Below are 8,938 nucleotides of genomic sequence, written 5' to 3' on the forward strand. Positions count from 1 at the left end.
CCTCCACATTCAAACTACATCCAATTTTCAACTTGCTCCAAGTAGGCCTCAGCCTGCTCCATGATTGATCCTGGGCTCCAACATCGCCAGTTGTTGCTCGGAAGTGCCGTCCGCACAGAGAAAAACATTAGCTCCTGTGTTAGTGGGGTTCAGTAATGCCAGCTGCTCCCCTGCTGTGTGGACGGCAATATCTCCTGCTGCCTCCACATTCAAACTAGATCATATTTTGAACTAGCTCCAAGTAGGCCTCAGCCCGCTGCATGATTGATCCTGGGCTTCAACAAAGCCAGCTGTCGCTTGGAAGTGCAGTCTGCACAGAGAAAAACATTAGCTCCTGTGTTAGTGGGGTTCAGCAATGCCAGCTGCTCCACTGCTGTGTGTCCGGCAATGTCTACTGCTGCCTCCACATTCACACTACTACTGATTTTTAACCGTGCTCCAACTAGGCCTCTGGCTCCACTCTGTCTCTTGTATTTCCCCTGGCCTCCAACACCGCCAGTTGCTGCTCAGAAGTGGCGTCTGCACAATCCACACTTGTTCCTGTGTTACTGGGGCTCAGTCACGTCAGTTGATCCCCTGATGTGTGTCCGGCAATGTCTCCTGCTCTGTCCACATTCCCATTACTGTTAGTGGGAATGTGGACAGAGCAGGAGACATTGCCGGACACACATCAGGGGATCAGCAGACGTTACTGAACCCCAGTAACACAGGAACAAGTGTTGATCGTGCAGACACCACTTCTGAGCAGCAACTTGCAGTGTTGGAGGCCAGGGGAAATACTAGAGACAGAGTGGAGCCAGAGGCCTAGTTGGAGCACGTTAAAAATCAGTAGTAGTCTACAACAGATATTAAACTTGATGAAATTAGGCCTCAGCCTACACCCTGATTGACCCTGGGCTCCAACATCGCCAGTTGCTGCTCAGACGTGTCTTTGGCATGGGTACTCCCTCCTGCCCAGCCTGGTTCCAGCAAGTCTGCTGTTTCCGGGTAGTGTCAACGTCACTTTGCCACCAATACGTTGTCCTGTCGTGTTGCGGTCGGGTTAGCCGAGTCTTTGGTGCCTGCAGTTTCGGTGCTTCCTATGTGGGCTGCGGGTTCTGGTAATAGGACAAGCACCCCCTCTAGGACTGTGGGTTTCGGTAACTGCGGCTGGCTCGCGGCCTTGCAACTTTGTTTTTCATGGGTACCTTCTGCTACCCATCCGGGTTCCAGTACCGTCAGTTGGTTCTCGGCAGTGCCTTTGGCCTAGGTGCCTCCTTCTTGGTATCCGAGTTACAGCAACGTCTGCTGGTCCTTGGTAGTGCTTTGAAGCACAGGTACCTCCTGCTTAGTAACAGTGTTCCAGCACCGTCAGCTGGTCCACGGTTGTGCCATTGGCTCTTGTTCCTTCAGCTGCCACAAAGGGTTCCAGCACCGTCAGCTGGTTCTCGGTAGTTCCAGTTACATCCTGTATTATATCCCAGAGCTGCACTCACTATTCTGCTGGTGCAGTCACTGTGTACATACATTACATTACTGATCCTGAGTTACCTCTTATATTATACTCCAGAGCTGCACTCACTATTCTGCTGGTGCAGTCACTGTGTACATACATTACATTACTGATCCTGAGTTACATCCTGTATTATACTCCAGAGCTGCACTCACTATTCTGCTGGTGCAGTTACTGTGTACATACATTATATTACTGACCCTGAGTTACATCCTGTATTATACCCCAGAGCTGCACTCACTATTCTGCTGGTGCAGTTACTGTGTACATACATTACATTACTGACCCTGAGTTACATCCTGTATTATACCCCAGAGCTGCACTCACTATTCTGCTGGTGCAGTTACTGTGTACATACATTACATTACTGACCCTGAGTTACATCCTGTATTATACTCCAGAGCTGCACTCACTATTCTGCTGGTGCAGTTACTGTGTACATACATTGCATTACTGATCCTGAGTTACATCCTGTATCTCTTTTATTATAAAATATCAAAAACAATACAACACAACATTCCAGAAACGAAAACACATAAACCAAAATACACACATTAATCATACACTTAGGACATACAGAAACTTGTGCAAAAACACAACTTGTTATAAGTCCCCAAGCTTTCCAGCTTAGGGGACCCCCAGCAGGAACTTTCCAACAGAAAACTTTTCCCATAAAATAATGAAAAACAGTTTTTAATCTTTCACTCGCCATTCGCACTTCCACCCATACCTATATACAGGAAAACAAAAATAATATTCTTGGCCCATGCTGCCTTAAATAAACCTAGCCAATTCTTTTTTGGCAAAATTACATACACCAGCTTAACACCTCTATATATATATATATATTTTTTTTTTTTTAATTATTATTATTTTTTTTCCCACCACCCACACCACAGGTCCATAAATGTCCATGGCCTTATCACATCTAGGCCTGATGAGCACGAAAGTTTATGCCCACAAGCAAAACCCTCACCCATTTGCCCCCGATGTGCTCAAAAATGGTCCATTTTCCATAATTTCCATGGTCCATGGTATATGGTATATCCATTTGCCACTTTCCCCTTGGTTTAGGGTCCTTTTACGTTTTTTTTTTTTTCCCCGCTCTCACCCCCCCATTCACCCCCCTCCCAACCTCACTACACCCCCCATGCACCTCTGACTACGGAAAAGAATAACAACATATACTACAATACACATACTACAATACATATTACAATACAATATTACAATGCAATGTCATTACATCATTTGCTTTACCGAATATTACCACACCACAAACCTTTACTTACAGGCCCAAGTTCAGTGCCTGCAAGCCCAATATCCATTATTTCTCTATCTCAAAACAAAAATCTAGGTGTGCCATGCAGTAGCTCACCACCAGGAAAAAGGAGTTCTAGAGGCCCCATCCCTCACTAACACATTCACCCTGTCCCTCAACAACTAAGACTGTCCCTACTTCTGTCCCTAAAGAAACTGTCCCTATCTGCCCCTACTCTACCTAACTTATCATAACTAACTCTCTATCTGTCCCTCAGTGCCTGTCCCTCCCTGTCCCTATCTGCCCCTACTTCTGTCCCTCACCACCCACACCACCTTATGCTATCCCTACCCACATTCACACAAAATCTAGCTCTCCCAAGAGTGAGTTTTTAAAAGGAAAGGCCCCTCCAAAGCCAAGAGGCCCTCCTCACACCCAACCTTTCGAACTCCAAAGAACGCACCTTCACCAGGTCACCTAAGATGTTATTAACCACCTCTTCCCTTGGGAGGGCTTTCTGCTGCGTCGAAACTAAGCACCGTGCATTCCAAATGTAGATCCTAACCACTACACTGACTAGGAATAAAGTGCCCCGGTCTCAGCCACCCAGAGTTCAGAACGCTCCATAGGCCCACTCGGCATAGGAGAGGGACGCCAGCCGCAGCCAACGTATGGAAGCCCCCACCCTGTTGTAAACCTCTGCATTAAAGGGACACTGAAGCAGGAAGTGCTCCATGCTTTCCAGCACGTCGCCACACTCCTCACAGGGACAACCCCGATCATCGGATTTCCTGCACTTCAAGTTATCCTTTACTTACAGCCTCCTGTGGAAGCAGCACCAGGTCAAGTCCCAAAACTTCGTGGGGATCCGCTAAGAATTTAAAAGCCCGAGCCCCGCCTCCAGATCCCGGCCTGGGCAATCCTTAAGGGCCAGGGGCTTCTGGAAATGGGTCAACAGAACCCTCCTGTCAAGGCATTGCCTCGACATGGTCCTGATTTCCCACATTCCCAGACCCCACCGGTCCCTCTCAAAAACTAAAGATGTGTGTCTCTCATACTGGCACCTCTTGAGCAAAGATTTCACTCTGGAGATTTCCTCACGGTCACCTCCAGTCGAGACAAGCTGCTCGAGTTTCCTCCCCAGAGCCTGATACAAGCGGTGCCTGTTCAGACTTCTGAGGTTCGAGAGCTGACGAAAGATCCCCGCCACCCGCTTTTTGAAGATCTCCCACCACTCTGACTTACTACTACGGAGATCCAACAGCGGTACCTGGCTCTGAAGAAAATCCTCGAAGGATTGTCTCACCTCCGCTTCTTCCAGCAGGGACGAATTGAGCTTCCACAGCCCTCTTCCCATCCGAGAAGTCTCTGCAACATTCAGAGAAAAGAAAATTAAACAGTGGTCGGAGAACTCCACCTCAACGGCGGAGACAGCAGAAAAGATGGCGTCCTCCTTCAAAAAAAACCTGTCTATTCTAGACCTACTGCTACCCCTATGGTAGGTGAAACCCCCGTGGCCTTTGGTGTGCCGGATGTGGACATCCACCAGGCGAGCTTCACTAGCTATGCTATTAAGCGTGACGCTGTCATAAGCCAGGCGGTCTCCGGGACCCCCCCGGTCACGGGACCACGTAACGGTGTTGAAGTCCCCACCGAAGACCACCTGTCGGCTCGTAAAAAGAAAGGGCTTGATCCTCAGGAAGAGACATTTGCGGTCCCTCTTGGACTGTGGGCCGTAGATATTAATGAGCCGGAGCTCTTGTCCCCTCATGAAGACATCTAGGATCAGGCACCTCCCCATTTCCAACTCAGTAACCCGTCGGCATTCAACATCTGCAGTGTTAAAAAGGACTGCCACCCCACTATACGGCTCGGCCGCAAGAGACCAGTATGAGGGCCTGCACCGCCACTCCCTCCGTGCTTTATAGATGGCCCCCATGTCTGTTAGTCTGGTCTCTTGCAAAAATAAAATTTCTGCCTCAATCCGGGAGAAAAAATCAAAGGCCATGAAGCGAGCCGCATCTGACTTAATGCTGGCAACATTAATGGACGCCAGCGTCAACGGGGTGAGTTCAGTCATCATGGGTGATCGAGTTGGATGGCCAGTTTCTTCCCTGCCCCGCTATCACCTCCACCTGGGGAGGGGTCAGACACCTTCCTTTTTAGGGAAGCTCCCATTGAATCATAGAATCGTAGAGTTGGAAGGGACCTCCTGGGCCATCTGGTCCAACCCCCTGCTCAAAGCAGGATTCGCTAAATCATCCCAGTCAGATGTCTGTCCAGCCTCTGTTTGAAGACTTCCATTGAAGGAGAACTCACCACTTCTCGTGGCAGCCTGTTCCACTCATTGATCACTCTAACTGTCAAAAAGTTTTTTCTAATATCTAATCTGTGTCTCCTCCCATTCAGTTTCATCCCATTGCTTCTAGTCTTTCCTTGTGCAAATGAGAATAAAGTTGATCCTTCTACAATGTGACAGCCCTTTAGATATTTGTAGACAGCTATTAAGTCTCCTCTCAGTCTTCTCTTTTGCAAACTAAACATTCCCAAATCCTGCAACCTTTCCTCATAAGACAGGGTTTGCAGACCGGTCACCATTCTGGTCGCTCTTTTCTGAACTTGCTCCAGTTTGTTGATGTCTTTTTTAAAATGTGGTGCCCAAAACTGGACACAATATTCCAGATGAGGTCTGACCAAATTGTGGATTGTGTCCATCCCACCCCCCCCGGTGTCCTCGCCCCCGGGTTCCAGGTCTGTCCCCCCTCAGGAGGAACAGTGCCCCCTGAGGGACGGACTCCACCATCCCCTGAAGGACCCTCCGGTGTTACCCCCGGCCCAGCACCCTCGTCTTGCGGTTCATCATCTGAACCTCCGAGGGCACTGAACCGGTTGGAGAGTCTGGTCAGAGGGGGGGTCAGCGGGCCCTTCCGTATGCACCCCTGTGGTCGGGGGCGGGGGGGACTTTGAAGACTTGTCAGCCCTCTTCCCTCCCGATTTACTGTTGGCACGCTTGTTTTTGCCACCTGGTGCTGTAGGCTGCTCCCTGACATCCTCGTCAACACTTTCATAACGAGAGGAGTCGTCTGAGTCAGCCGCTTTCTCCTCTCTCTCTCTATCCTCCTGATCTTCTCACTCACCGCACTCTCCCCCAGGGCCTCAGAGGCTTTTGCCACGGGCCTAGAGGGAGGGGCAGGCATCAACCCGGTTGCCCGAGGCTCCACCTGCCCCTTGCCTCCATGGCGTTTTTCTTGCCTCCGCTCATACGCGGGGCCCCTTGCCTTAGCATTGCCCTTCCTCACCGACCCCTCTGACCTTACCCCTCCGCCACCACCTGCCATGGCAGACGAAGCGCCGCCAGAGGTTGCCCCCTCACGGTCTCCCACCACCGGGCCTGCAGCGGTATTGGAGAAAGAGCGAGGGCAGCGGCTGACCTAGGTCACCACACAGATGGCCCTTTGCTGTTGGAAGGCGGCCAGGCCGTGCCTCTCTATCCAGAAAGACAGGTCCACCGTCCTCCCCTCTACTGTTACCGACCTTTCTCCCCTTTTCTCTCCAGGAAACGGTGGTGCAAAGCGCCGTCCCTGGAGCCCGGAGGCAAGGAGACCCCCCCAGGACCACCCCGACCCCCAGCTGCGGCCCCCGCATAGTTATGTTGGGGTCTCGCTGCCGGGGGGGCAGATGGGCCAGTCCTCCCACCACCACTTGTGCCTGCACCCTCATTCGTCCTCCCACTCACTCTCCCATTCACTCTATTAGTCCCACTCACCCCAGCATTCACTCCAGCACTTTCAGCCACATTCACTCCCTCATCCATGTCACTCACATCCCCATTCACGTCCGCAAACAACTCCTCAAAAATATCAGTCACCCCGCTCTCACATTCACTCACGCACTCCTCATACTCCTTAGCAACAATTTTTTTTATATTTACATTTTTATTTACATCAGCATTAACAGTTCCTTTGCCGCAATTTTCCCTCCCACCTGCTGGGGGCCCTAGCTGGCCGGGTGCTCCATGATTGCCCTTACTGGCCAAGAGTGCTGCTGCCCCTTTAAGTGCCTCAGTGCTGATGACATACTGCACATTTCCCTGGCTGGGCCTGGGAGTAGCAGCAGCTCCTGGTTTCCCCAGCACCATTTTTTTTTCTTTTTCAGAGTTTCTTTTGTTTTCCGTGCTCTGAGCAGGGACGGCCTCTGGCACCGCTCCCTGCCCTGCACCCTTCTTCACCCCCTCCGCCGGCTTGCCAGGGGGCGCCAGAGTCCCCGCAACCTCAGATGAAGGTAGGTGGGCTGGGGACCGCGACAACCCCCCGCCAGCTTTTGGGGGCATCTTGCTTGCACTTTTTGGAAGGGTGGGTGGTACAGAGGGCAGCGGGCCCGCTGTGGCCATGCCCCTGGGTGACGCAAGCACAGCGGGCAGAGCCGTGACCGCCGAGGCCACGCCCCCCACCAGTCACGACCCCCACGGGCAGAGCAGTGACCCCTTGTGAGGCCACGCCCCCCGGGGTGATGCGGATGTAGCGGGCGCAACAGCGGCCGAGGAGGACACGCCCCCCCGCATGCCACAGCCTTTGCAGGCCGGGCAACACTCAGGGAGGCCACGCCCCCCCTTGCGGACCACCGCCGCCACCCTGTGCCCACCACTTGCCACGGGCAGGGCCAGCCACTCCCCCTCGTCGCCCAGTGGTGGCAGAGCCCCCCGCACGGACCCCCTTTTGGGTCGATGTGCCGGAGACCCCACTCTTACCACGGGCACCGCGACCAGCACCTTGCACCGCTTCAGTTGTTGTTTGATTTTTTGTTCGCCCTTCCTAGACTTCTGGATCCCCACTAGCGATCCAGACTTAACGGATCCGTACATGGGGGGGTCCAGAAGCCCCAGCACTCGCCGCCGGAGGTGCGGCCCTGGCTGTACCAACTTTACCTGGTGCCAGGCCAGCCCCCCCTGCCACCGAGGGCTGAGCCTGGACACCACCACCAACACCACAACCAGCCCCGACCTCCATGTCGCTGCCCTGGTCTGAACTGTCACCAGATGCGACAGTCAGGTCACAACAGTCATCTCTCTCCCCGCTCCCTTGCTGCGGACCCACCACAGGCCCCGAGCCAGGGTGGGTAGCGGGTTCAACACAGCGGGACAGAGGGGCCCCGGGAAGAGGAGCAAAAACTAGTTGTTCCTCCACGCCTTCAGAGGCCTTACGCCTGCTCCTCCTGTTTCTCCTCCTCCTGGTTGCGTCATCCTCTGGGCAGACTTCATCCCCAAACAACAGCATGCCAAACCGTGCTGGGGATTCCGTCTGCCGTACTTGTTTAAGGATGAGGCAGCCCCCCTCAGAACTACTCCCGCTCCCTCCATCCTCCACCTCGCTCCCGCTTTCCTCCGTATTACCGGAGTCCAGCGGGAGGGCCAATTGCTCAGGGGCTATCCCACTGTATGTTACCTGACTCCTGCTGGTGTCCGTCAGGTCTTCAGGTGGAGGCGGCCCGGGTGTAGCGTGGGCGCCATCTTGCTCTTCCTCTTCCTCACTTTCCTTGCTGGGGGGTGGGAGCCAGGGGCACAGCCCCGGTGCTCAGTCCCAGGGAGAGTCTTCTTTCCAGGGAAGGGGGCAGATGGAAAGTCCTTACAGGAAAAAACCTCCCTTCCCAGGAGCTTAGCAAAACCCTAGCCTGCAGACACTCAGCACAGACGCTCTTCCTCTTCCTGGGCGTGCCCAGAGCTGCACTCGCTATTCTGCTGATCCTGAGTTACAGCCTGTATTGTACACCAGAGCTGCACTCACTATTCTGCTGATGCAGTCACTGTGTACATACATTAATTACTGATCCTGAGTCACATCCTGAATTATACTCCAGAGCTGCACTCACTATTCTGCTGGTGCAGTCACTGTGTACATACATTACTGATCCTGAGTTACATTCTGTAGCTCTTTTTATTATAAAAATATCAAAACACAATACATAATACATTAGACAGACAAAAACAACATTCCAGAACTAAAAACCAAGACAAAACCATACAGAAACATACAACGCCTGTGCAAAACTTGCAATGTCCTTTGTGGTCCTCAAGCTTTCCAGCTTGGAGGGCCCCCAGCAGGAACTCTCCACCAACACTATACAATTTAAAAAAAATAAAAATAAAAACCCAGATATAATCCATTCATCCTCATGCATACCCTTTCACG

The sequence above is a fragment of the Dendrobates tinctorius genome, unplaced genomic scaffold (assembly GCF_039654945.1).
Source record: "Dendrobates tinctorius isolate UK_male_01 unplaced genomic scaffold, ASM3965494v1 ptg000236l, whole genome shotgun sequence".
NCBI classification, from domain to species: domain Eukaryota; kingdom Metazoa; phylum Chordata; class Amphibia; order Anura; family Dendrobatidae; genus Dendrobates; species Dendrobates tinctorius.